General features: G+C 32.4%; 1 protein-coding gene across 3 annotated transcripts in view; it reads left to right on the plus strand.

Annotated features, from left to right (window-relative positions):
- LOC137645834 (alpha-tocopherol transfer protein-like) overlaps positions 1-12,500 on the plus strand; it is a 532,510-nt gene that overhangs the window by 6,242 nt on the left and 513,768 nt on the right. For 2 of the 3 annotated variants that reach the window (XM_068378813.1, XM_068378810.1), the window contains exon 1: positions 9,797-9,952. The exons of the other annotated variant lie outside the window; for it this stretch is intronic. The gene's annotated coding sequence lies outside the window, so the exon portion shown is untranslated. Of the gene's footprint in view, positions 1-9,796; positions 9,953-12,500 lie in introns of those variants that run through there. 3 annotated transcript variants of the gene reach the window in all.

Below are 12,500 nucleotides of genomic sequence, written 5' to 3' on the forward strand. Positions count from 1 at the left end.
ACTTTTTAACTTTAATTAATATTTTATGATTTTTTTTTTGGAGGGGGGAGGTCTACTATAAACGGCGAAGAAAGTTGATAGATTAACCTTGTGCTTTTAGTAATTCGATACTGTATTCCTTGATAGTTAAATCACGTGATTTTGTAAATACAGTGTAGCCTATATATATATATATATATATATATATATATATATATATATATATATATATATATATATATATATATATATATATATATATATATTATTTTTATTATTTTTATTATTATTATTATTATTATTATTATTATTACTTGCTAAGCTACAACCCTAGTTGGAAAAGCAGGATGCTATAAGCCCAGGGTCTCCAACAGGGAAAATAGCTCAGCGAGAAAAGGCAACAAGGAAAAATGAAATATTTTAAGAAGAGCATCAATATTAAAATGAATACCACTTTATAAACTATAAAACTTTAACAAAACAAGAGGAAGAGAAATAAGATAGAATAGTTTGCCCAAGTGTACCTTCAAGCAAGAGAACTCTAACCCAAGACAGTGGAAGACCATGGTGCAGAGGCTATGGCATTACCCAAGATTAGAGAACAATGGTTTGATTTTGGAGTGTCCTTCTCCTAGAAGAGGCTCTTCTACAAAAAGGAAAGAGGCCCCTGAACAATTACAGTGCAGTAAAAAGAATTGTTTGGTAATCTCAGTGTTATCAGGTATATGAGGACAAAGGAGAATAATATGTAAAGAATATGCCCGAATACTCGGTTTGTGAGTGTATAGGCAAAAGGAAAATTAACCGTAACCAGAGAGAAGGATCCAATGTAGTACTATATGGCCAGTCAAAAGACTAAATAACTCTAGTGGTAGTATCTCAACGGGTGGGTGGTGTCCTGGTCAAGCTACTACCTAATCCAGGACAGTGGAGAACCATGGTATGTAAGCTATAGCATTACCCAGGACTAAAGAACAATGATTTAATTTTGGAGTGTCTTTCTCTTGTAAGAGCTGGCTACCATAGTTAAAGAAGCCATTGAACAATTAGTGCAGTAGTTAGTGGAGTAGTTAACCCCTTGAGTGAAGAAGAATTGTTTGGTTATGTTAGTGCTGTCAGATGTATGAGGAAAGTGGAGAATGTGTAAAGAATAGGCCATAGTATTCAGTGTATGCGTAGGTAAAGGAAAAATGAGCCGTAATCATAGAGGGGTGCAATGCAGTACTCTCTGACTAGTCAAAGGATCCAAAAACTCTCCAGCTGTTGTTGGTTGCCTTGTTGGTGGGTTCACATGAAATCGTCCTTATGGTAGTTTGTATCTTGTGGTAAAGTGTTAATTGGATTAAGAAACGTGCTGTAAATCTCTCTATATTTTCCTTCCAACCAAAACAAGGGCACATAAGAAATCGGGACATATAAAGAGTCAACCTGTTTGATAAGTCAATTTTTCTTTTAGTTCCTGAGACATGTGGCGTACATATTTATTCAATTGTTGCTACACTGGACTGAACAAATAAGTTACTCAATTACTTTCATTAGACAGCTATAATAGTTTGTCATCACTTGAGACAATTGACATTGAATTAAACAATGAACAAAAGATTCATCAAATATACATTCCAAATAAAAGCGCCAATGGTCAGCCTAATACACTAATCGAGGCAGGTCCGAGGAAGTTAAGAAACTGTAGTGGTCTGCCTGGATGCCACTTGCAAACTAGCTGTCGTTGAATTTAGCAGTTCATGATCATATGTTTTAAATTGGATGTGAAAGAGAATGTTTATATAAATATCATCAAAGGAAATTTTTTTTCATATTAGTGGTTGTACATTATTTCATAATAGTTCCTGCAGAAAAGAGCCACACGAGTTGTATATGACAAATAATCAGGAAATGAGAGGCCAGATATGAAGCGAAATTTAAACTATTAATACGCGTGTACGTACACCCACAATATTACACCAACTTTGAAAAAAGGATAAACTTGAATACTACTTTAAAAGGTTTGTTCTTCTAAGAAAACAAAAAATTCTGTATAGCGAATTTGATATTTCATTGAAATATTTGAGTTTTAGTAATCGTAGTCTTCATGCTTGCTTAAAACCAAGATTTTCCTTGACTTTTTGCTGCGTAGGTATTGTTTAGCTTAAAGAGAAATATCCGAGGAAAGTGGACAGGAGTATTTTAATCAGCCCAATAAAGTTAGGTTATGGGAAATTAAGAAATAGGACTTTTTACATATTTTTGTACGACGTTTGCATTGTATTCTATTCAACGTCGGGCAGTTGATTTGTTCCTAATTAGGAGAAGAAAAAGTTCAATTAGTATGTATATATATATATATATATATATATATATATATATATATATATATATATATATATATATATATATATATATATATATATATATGTGTGTGTGTGTGTGTGTGTGTGTGTGTGTAGGTTTTTTTTTATTATCAGCTGTGTGAATTCTTTTTTTTATATTGATTATGAATTATTTGGTTTAAACGTACATTCTAGCAGCTTGACTATACTATTTCTGTTCTCCCTTCCCTATTTCCTATATTTCGTTAACAAAATTAGATGTCACCCTCCTGTCGCTTACACGTCACAAGTAGGATTTGGTATCTTGATAGATCTGTCATCAATGTATCTTCTGATGCCATCCTCAAATAGATTCCACCATCGGATTCACCAGTCGTTCCTCTTTCTTGTATCAACATTTCATTGGGGGTTTGGGGGGTGGGGGGGGGGGGAATTTTGTCTGCTGGACCATTGCCGTTCTGAAGTTGATTTGCGGTATTTTTTCAACACTTCTCTGAGTGTCCACATCTGTAGCATAGCACAAGTTGGAAAATATGAAGGAACAATCCGAATACGTTTTAAAGTGCGTTATTATAACGCAGAATAGTAAACAACATTATTTAAAGGTAAGAAGTTATTGAACGCTGCATTAAATACTAGATTCTTGAGTAAGGTAAAATAATGGCGTGGAACAATATATTTCCACCGACTGTTATCAGAAGAAGTTCTACATATCTAATCTTTCATAGGGAAATAGTGCAGTTCATACACGTTACAAGGACTTTTGTAGGACTAATTGATGGTCTTTGCAGCGTCCTCTCTTCCCCTGGTTGAAACCACATTTTAATTTTCTTCTTTACATCTGTTCTAGTTTCCTTCCCACCGTCTTCCTTATATCTGTCAACTATTGCCTTTTATTAGTTAACTACAGGATTTTCACCTTGTTTCACGCAGGCACTGAATGACATACGAGGACCCAACTCTATCCATTTATATATCTCTCTACTAAAAGGAGGAATATCAGTCGTACATGTAACAAAAAGAGCGGGAGTAGTTTGCTACGTATCAAGGTAAAATCGTTTGTAAAGATAACTTTATCAGACCTGTTTACGTGAAAATGACACTGACGATGACAATGCGACTGCAATCAAAACGCATTATTTTGATCCCAGGGATAAAGTATTTTCTCAGACGTGGATATGATAATGCAGTCCTTGGTTTTCAATGTTGTTTAGGATATTATAATGCTTACGGCCGTCACACAATATTTCAAATGGCTTTTATCACCTTCAGTTGGCCTTGAGCTAGCATTGGACTCATTTCCTCATTGCTTGACTAACATATACTGTATGTGTCAGCATGTTTTCATCTTAGCGAACTTATTGTCTTAAATTTTGCCCCATTACAGAGTAGCCTAAATGTCGAACTGCTTTATTATGCTTGTATTCTCAAGAGCTTACTAAAAAATAATATTCATTGTGGTTGTAAGTATTCAGCTTTTTCAGTTAGAAAATGAATGCTGCAATCGCATATCGCTTTTTACCATCAACTAGCATTCCGGGTTAGCTGATAGACTGATAGTCAGAGCTACGCTTAAGCAAGGCCAATATATATATATTGGCCTTGCGCTTAAGTATGCTTTAGTTTGTAGAGAAGTCCCGAAGTGCAAGGAAAGCAGATAAGTGACCAAAAGGAGAGAGAGAGAGAGAGAGAGAGAGAGAGAGAGAGAGAGAGAGAGAGAGAGAGAGAGAGAGAGAGAGAGAGAGAGAGAGAGAGATATGAACAGCTGAAAGTTATGACAGTCTGACTAACTGATTTAATTGACGCAATAAACTGGGAAAGAATGGAAGAGGAAAAGCGCAAACGGATCGATTGACGGATTTTCCCACTTTCTAAATTATTTCCTCACCAACGCTGCATGGTTTGAATTCCCTTATGAGAATTTGTCCGTAATACCATAATATAGACTTTTTTTTTTTTTTTCATAATCACATATATATTTTTGTCCATGTTACAACATATTTCCAATCATTTCCAATCTTATTTTATTAGATGACTCGACAATGACGTTTGTTTGTTAGTTGTTATTTACTTCATTGTATTCCTAGTTGCTGGTTGATTATGCAGTCATTTCCTGCTTTCGTCTTGATGTGTGTGTGTGAATAATCACCGTTTATTATTTCAATATTTTTCTTTTATAGGTAAGTGAATCAATTTTGCTTTCGTTACGACTAGTAAAACCAAAGGTTTGATACAAAGTATAGTTATAAATTTCAGTAATATAAATTCCATTTTTTTTAGAATATATTTGTAATTAATTTCATTTTATTTCTCCACAGTTTACATAAATGCTAGTTTTTATCACAAAGTTTTATCATTAGATAAGAAACACTCGTGCTGATGATGTTCTTTGATCGATTAAATTATTGCTAATAAAATAATCACAACGTCGTTGCATTTATTGTTCGCAAAACGAAGATATTTTTGCATAAAATCTATAAATACAATTTTGTCCAAAATATTGATTTACTTCTGGAATGAATTGTGTACTGATTGTTTTGGCATAAAAGTGGGACTAATATAGAAATGACAAGAAATGAATACAAGGTGAGTGCAACGAGTGACTTTCTAAATAGTTAAATGAGAAACGTAAAACTAGTTAGAGTTCGCTACTGAGTTAAATGCAATTTGAATAGCTGGCTTACTTAAATACTGAATATTTGCTTTGTATGTGGATTTATAGATGGTTCCGTAAGTTATGGAGATACGCCGATCGCAGAATGAGGTGAAGATTAAAGGAAATCTTATGGTGATGTTAATTCGAGATATTTTACAATAAAGTAGAACTTAAAAAAAAAAAAAGGTAGGAAAACGAGTGTTATGAAGAGTAAATTATAAAAGTATTAAGCTTGCGTATTTACATAATTGAGTAACTTGAATTGCTTTAGAAAACAAATCTGGCTGCAATGTAATGTAGGTAAAAAATTTATCAATTGAATTCTGTGGATAGATAAGACTGGGGAAGGGGTTGATTAACAGTATTTGGAATTAAAGCTATAGGCAGCGATAATAGTCCTAAAAATTAAAGAATGAAAACTCAATTAACATTGGGATTTAGAGGAAAATTATTCATTAGGATGTTAAAAAAAGTGTGTGACCTAAATTTTGCTCTATAAAAGGACAAGCGTGTTTGAATGTTGGACTAATGATAGGAAATCAAAAAATATTTTGACTATGATAGTACTTTTGCCATGTCACAGGAACGTAAAAGGAAATTGTAATAGGTAGATAAAATCGCTGTTATTTGTTATTTAGATATTTGTAGAAGCTGATATAGAATTATGGTATTGATAGTGTTTATGATATACAGGTATATAATATATTGTCCAAATTCAGGTTACATCTTGTTGGATAATTAATGTGATTATTGATATTTAAAGGAACTTGGAGTAAAATGCAAGAAAAAGAAAATTTTCATAAGAAAAGGGATAAGAATTTATTGGCGTCATACGTCAGACTACGATAGATATTGTTATGGTTTGGATAGCGAAGAATAAATGGAGAGAGGGTGTAAAGCATCAGGAACCCTAGTTTTAGGTATGAAACAGAAAGAATAGTTAGAGATGGCTTTACTAAACACATGAGTATATAGAAAATATATAATATTACCCAATAAGATGAAAAGTCAAAAGCAGAAATTAACTCATCCAGGGTTTATTTAGGGATGTCTCTTTTCATAGTAGGGAAGTCTTTAAAAGGAAAACTGTAAAAAAAACGGAAATCTATTTTTTATATACGATGTGCATACTGCGTTCCGGTAAATTAGTCATAATGATATGAAAATGCGATAGACATAAATTCAGGTTCTTCTACTTGAATGATGTAAGCACTGCCCTTATGTACATATAGTAAGGATATGAAAGCATATAATGTAACCAGGAATGGTAAAATGTTTGGAATGGAATGGAAGAGTTGATTTGATGATGCTCTGTTGGTGAGTGCATTTGTTGAGGTTGCAAATTTCTTATGAGTAATTTTTTGAAGGATCACTAATAGACTGAAAGGGGTGTTGTTTTTATGCAAAGCATCTTCTGCAAGCAGAAGCTACTTATTGATGCTTGGATATATGCTTGCTTACATGTTTGTGCGTGTGTTCAAGTGTGCAGGTATGTTTGCGGATTTTCTATTCATGTTCTTTCTTTTACTCCATCAGCTCTTGGGCTCAGTATGGCTTTTTGTTCCTCTTTTGTTTTTGTTTTTTCTCATGACATGAATATAAATGTTAATTGATCTTCTATATATCCATATATATCTTACCGTAAATATGCAAAATACGATGTTATGCACAGTTTCTAGTAAATTTGCATACCAACGGATACTTCCGTTAATATGCATAGCCTTATCACTATAATCACTGAAAAATTACATTAAATATACTAAATTCCTAATATAATATATGTTATCAGGCAAAATGAATGGAAAATTCCAGTAGATTTGCATAATTCCTAGAATTATTGATTTCCCGCTAATATCATTAATAATGATATTATTATTATTATTATTATTATTATTATTATTATTATTATTATTATTATTATTATTATTAGCTAAGCTATATCCCTATTTGGGAAAGCAGGATGCTGCAAGCCCAAGGGCTCCAACAAGGAAAAATAGCTCGGTGAGGAAGGGAAATACGGAAATAAATAAACTGCAGAGGTAATGAATAAATCATATATATATTTTAAGGTCAATAACAACGTTGAAATAGATTTGTCATTTATAATCTATGAAGAGAGTGTTATGTCAACCTGTTCAACATAAAAAACAAAAAAAAGCTTTTGCTGTAAATTTGATCTTCTGAAGGTCCAATAATTCAACTGTCCGATTAGGGAGGTCGTTCCTCAATCTTGGCACAACTGGAATAAAACTTGTAGAATACTGTGCAGTATTGAGTCTTTTGATGAGAAGATGTCATTTGAAATTAACTGCGTACTTAGTACGAAGTACAGGATGGGACAGTCTGGGAAGATCTGAATGCAAAGGATGATCAGAATTATGGAAAATCTTATGCAACTAGCAAAAAGAACTAAATGAACAACGGTGCCAGAGTTTAATATCTAGATCAGGAATAAGATATTTAATAGACCACAAAGTCTTGTCCTAAAGATTAAGATGAGGGAGCAGTTGCAGAGAAAACAGGAGGAAAAATACTCAAGAAGGCAGAATGAAAGAATTGAAAAACGCCTTTTTGGATTATTTTGGTCACCTAAAATATTAACTTTTTATTAATAGACCAAATATGTTTCTCAAAAGTAAATTTCTAAGGAGTCTTATAGGGTTAAATAAACATTATCAATAAAGAGATCTGGTTGTTGAGGAGCCAGTGTCCTCGACCTACCTACAATCATACTTTGGGTTTTGTTAATTTAGGGTTTACCTTCCTGCCCCATAATTTGCACCATGCACTAATTTTAGCTAGAGCTCTATTAAGGGACTCGGGAACGCCAGGTCTACAATATTTTTAGGAATTATGCAAATTTACTGGAATTTTTCAGTAATATTTTAGTATTAACCACGTTTATAACAGTTTTTTATTTTTTTTTTATTGTTTTATTTATTATTTTTTTTTTTTTTGCAAAATTACTAAGGTTTGAATAGTTATACACATTTACTGGCACTTTTCAATTAGTTTTCATGATAGCTACCTTAATAACTGTTATTTTGAAGTATTGAGATTTTAGAAATTATACACTTTTACTGGAATTTTTTGGTGGGTATGCATATTAACTGATAAATTCATTAGTATGTAAATTTACTGGGAGTTGTGCATAATAGTAATAACGGATTTCGTATAGTTACGGTAACATATATTTATTCTGTATACACACACACACACACACACACATATATATATATATATATATATATATATATATATATATATATATATATATATATATATATATATATATTATATATATATATATATATATATATATATATATATATATATATATATATATATATATATATAAGTATATATGTATATATATATATATATATATATATATATATATTATATATATATATATATATATATATATATATATATATATATATATATATATTTATTTATTTATTTATTTCAAAATATCATTTGCATTATAAAGGATACTAGATATTTCTCTCCTTTTTCTCAGGATGATTATTCTTTTCCATCATCAACTAATAGATGCTTTTAATTTTATAAAACAATACAACATGAATTGTTATTTTTATATTGTTAAATCTAGAACCATATATAAGAAATGTCGTGAGCCCACGTTTGCTATGATTAATATGAATTAAGATGATTTCCATTCGAAGGTGATTTTCATGTGAATATAAGCTGGCAGGGGCTAGGGAGTTCAGTAACTCGGTACGTAGTGAATTTACATTGATTCAATAACAGACTATTTACGTTGATTGGCGAATTCTGAAAATGACTGGCTACCCTGGAAGGATTGTTATCGTGCTATTGCCAAATGTAATTTTAGCCAGAAACATTGGGAGTGACATTGGAACTAAATGTAAATTGGAGTCCTTATTCCCCCTCTCTTCTTTCTACAGTCTTCAATTCTCTATCCCAATCAAATGACAGTATTTAGTGTATGAGACGTTCATGTATGCTTAGAAAATCGATATATTCTCTTCATTCTTTGCTTCTGCTTCTACCTGCAGATGCGTAGAGAGAAAAAAAAAAAAAAAAAAAAAAAAAACATTTCAATGAGAACCTTTGCTCGAGGACGTTCAGGTAGAATTTCCTTTTTTCTAGGACGAAAACTTGTTCGTTTATGACGGCCTCCTGCCCCAAACTTTTTAAGCTCGAACTCATTTATACTTCCAGACGAAAACACGTAGTCATTGGTGTCCTGTTGGCTAAAAACAAATCAGTGAGGGAAAATGGAATGAGAAGCGTGAGGCTTCGTGGAGCTGTGTTAAAACTTTCAAATATGAATGGACACAAAATATTTCCTTATAAATAGCTATGTAATATAGATAAACATATATTTTTTTTTATCGTAGGTGAAAGCTATTATATTGATTTACCATAATAAGGTTGTTGAAAATTACGCATTGTATAATTGTTAGTCAGATGGAGACTCGGTAAGTTTGACTATAGTGGGGACAGTGATAAAGTGAGCACATATATGGTTTTGGCTATATTTAAACTCATTTATCCATCTTTAAGCGATAAATTCTGCCTCACCTACAGATGACCAAGGCTTTGATGGATTATACTGTGTCTTCCTCGCTTAACTGAAATAATGCGTAATGTGACATGATTAAGAAAAATAATACTCTGAAAATTAATGGATTATTGATTAGATAACTACGTCTCAGTCTAGGAGAGTTCAGTTCACGAAGATTACGAAATGGCTTTATCATAATATTATCAATAGGGGATAACAACAACGTCAGCGATAAGATAACTACACCACACGGTGACAGTTTTTAAACTTCTTCAATACCTTAAGACGAAGGTAGTAAGAAGTTGAGATTGTTTAGTTAATGCTGTAGCATTGCACAGAGCAACAGATTTACCGTCACGTGCAAAGGAAATTCTTTTATCTCGACCACCATTGAGGCTGGGACGATCCGCTCATCATTTTTATAAATTGCAAAAGGTACATAGCACTTAATATATAACTGGTGAATGAGCAGAATTACATTTTGATAGATACTGCATCAACTGACGAAGGCTTAATTTAAGATTAAAATCTGTTGAAGTTGTGTAACTTAATTATTCTTTATAATATAGGCCTATACATATTTAGAATATTGCATGAGATGTAAAAGTAGTGAAAGAAGAAAAACAAATATATAATTTTCTCAGTTATTATCTGTTTGCTAGGTTTCCTGATATACCAAATTAAGGACAGATTTTTTTATACTCTATTGAAATCGATATCATAGATGCCGAATAATTTTTTTCACTGTTTTTTTATCATTAATTTCAATTATTAAAAATATTATCTCTCCATTTGATGTTTACCATAACATTTTACGAGCTAGAAGCTCTACTAAAACTGGTATACATTAATTTCCCAAGTGAATAGTAACTGCCGGAAATCCAATTTAATCCTATTTCTGCTGCTGTTTTAAATGCCTTATCTATTATGGGGCACATCGGCAACTTCGCCCCATTCACACGATGGTTGAAAATTGTTTTCAAAGAGGGATGTATTCCATGGGATACTGGAAGTTTCATAGAGAACGAGAGGCCGAAAAAATTTGTTTAAGAGGATTAAAGCTCTCAGGAGGGATTTGCAAGAGGGTCAATTGAGTTTATAATCCTTGAGAAATTGAGCTGACAATATATTGGCTTCGTAACAAAATGGATATCCCACATTGAATAAGGATTTGCCACTAGTGATAGGGAGAATTAATCATTTCTAAATGGAGCTACCTTTTATTGGACCAATACCTGTGTCTACCCTTAGCTAATATTATTTACTCTTAAATCATAGGTTAAAAAAGATTCACGAATGGAGAGTGATATCTTCGTCAAATATCGACAATATTTCTTTGACTAGTACATAAACCGGGCTGATTCTGTATACTCATCCTTGAATATCAAAATTTAATCATTCTCTCTCTCTCTCTCTCTCTCTCTCTCTCTCTCTCTCTCTCTCTCTCATACACACCCTGGCGCTCGTGTTACTGATAAAAACTATTACGACCAAGTCACCAAGAACGTGAAAGGAGATTTTATTTTTTATTTTCTTAGTCCTTTTCACTGTCTATTGTAGATTGATAAGAAGTTGAACACCCGAATGCAGCAATAGAGGATATTCCTTTAAAAGGTGATTGAAAAAAATAGAAACTGATTAAATGGATTATAGACATTTCATTAATCAATGATATCAGCAGTTTACGCTTGAAAATGGATATTGGGCGTTGAAGGTATCTCGCGTCCTGGAAAGCTAAAGTTCGTTGTACAAATTGGTAATGGAAAATTCAATTTCGACCTTTTTTTGTTGATTATCTCTCTCTCTCTCTCTCTCTCTCTCTCTCTCTCTCTCTCTCTCTCTCTCTCTCTCTCTCTCTCTCTCTCTCTCTGCCCTGCTTTGTATGGGGCACTTATATTGGTAGTTTTTCACCCAGATACGTCTCGAAGACACCAATGGAATTTTTATTAAAGTTATAAAGTGCTAGTAGAAAATATTGAATGGCCTTTGTCAGTCTCTTCCGTTACCCTGTTTTGGAATTAAAGCCCCTTATTTTCCCTTGTTTATGACATCGTTTTAAGAGAGAGAGAGAGAGAGAGAGAGAGAGAGAGAGAGAGAGAGAGAGAGAGAGAGAGAGAGAGAGAGAGAGAGAGAGAGAGAGAGAGATTCCTTTTGTTTTAAAAACATAAAAGAAAGTACAAAAGAGAACGTAATGACTTTATAAACCATTGCAAAATTGATTATCTCTTTGCAATATGTTACGTATTAAATGATTTTATATGCTGTAACATGTTCATGATAAAATGAAGAAATTGAAATTTTCCAAGAATATAAACATTGCTAACTCACATTTTAATAACATTACGTGTCTCGTAAGACTTTGAAAGTGAAAGGGCATCTTGCAAATTTCATAAGAACTTTGTTCTCTTTTTCATATTAGTATTTTTTTGTAACAATTGATTTTGTGCTAGTCATGACGTCTAATGAATTTTACATAGTACTTTTTTCTCTCTCTTTCATATGTGATCTATTTTTAGCTAACATTGTCTGAATAAGCCAATAAAATATTTATCTCATCTTGCTGATGCAATTATTGGCAAAGAAAACCAAAGTGAACGAATGTTTTTATCATTGCTGGTTCAGAAACTTGGGTGGCAATCAAAGGGAAAATGCTTCAGGAATTATCTTATACAATTATACAAGAGAATAAGTGGTATGATATTATTATTACTATTATTATCACTAGCTAAGCTACAACCCCTAGTTGGAAAAGCCAGATGCTATAAGCCCAAGAGCTCCATCAGGGAAAAATAGCCCAGTGAGGAAAGGAAGTAAGGAAATAAATTAACAATATGAGAAATAATGAACAATTAAAATAAAATATTTTAAAAACAGCAGCAACATGAAAACAGATATTTTCAATATAATCTATAAGAAGACTTATGCCAGTCTGCTCAATAAAAAAACATTTGCTGCAAGGTTGAACTTTTGAAGTTCTACCGAT

This window comes from Palaemon carinicauda, chromosome 8, assembly GCF_036898095.1.
Source record: "Palaemon carinicauda isolate YSFRI2023 chromosome 8, ASM3689809v2, whole genome shotgun sequence".
Classification (NCBI taxonomy): domain Eukaryota; kingdom Metazoa; phylum Arthropoda; class Malacostraca; order Decapoda; family Palaemonidae; genus Palaemon; species Palaemon carinicauda.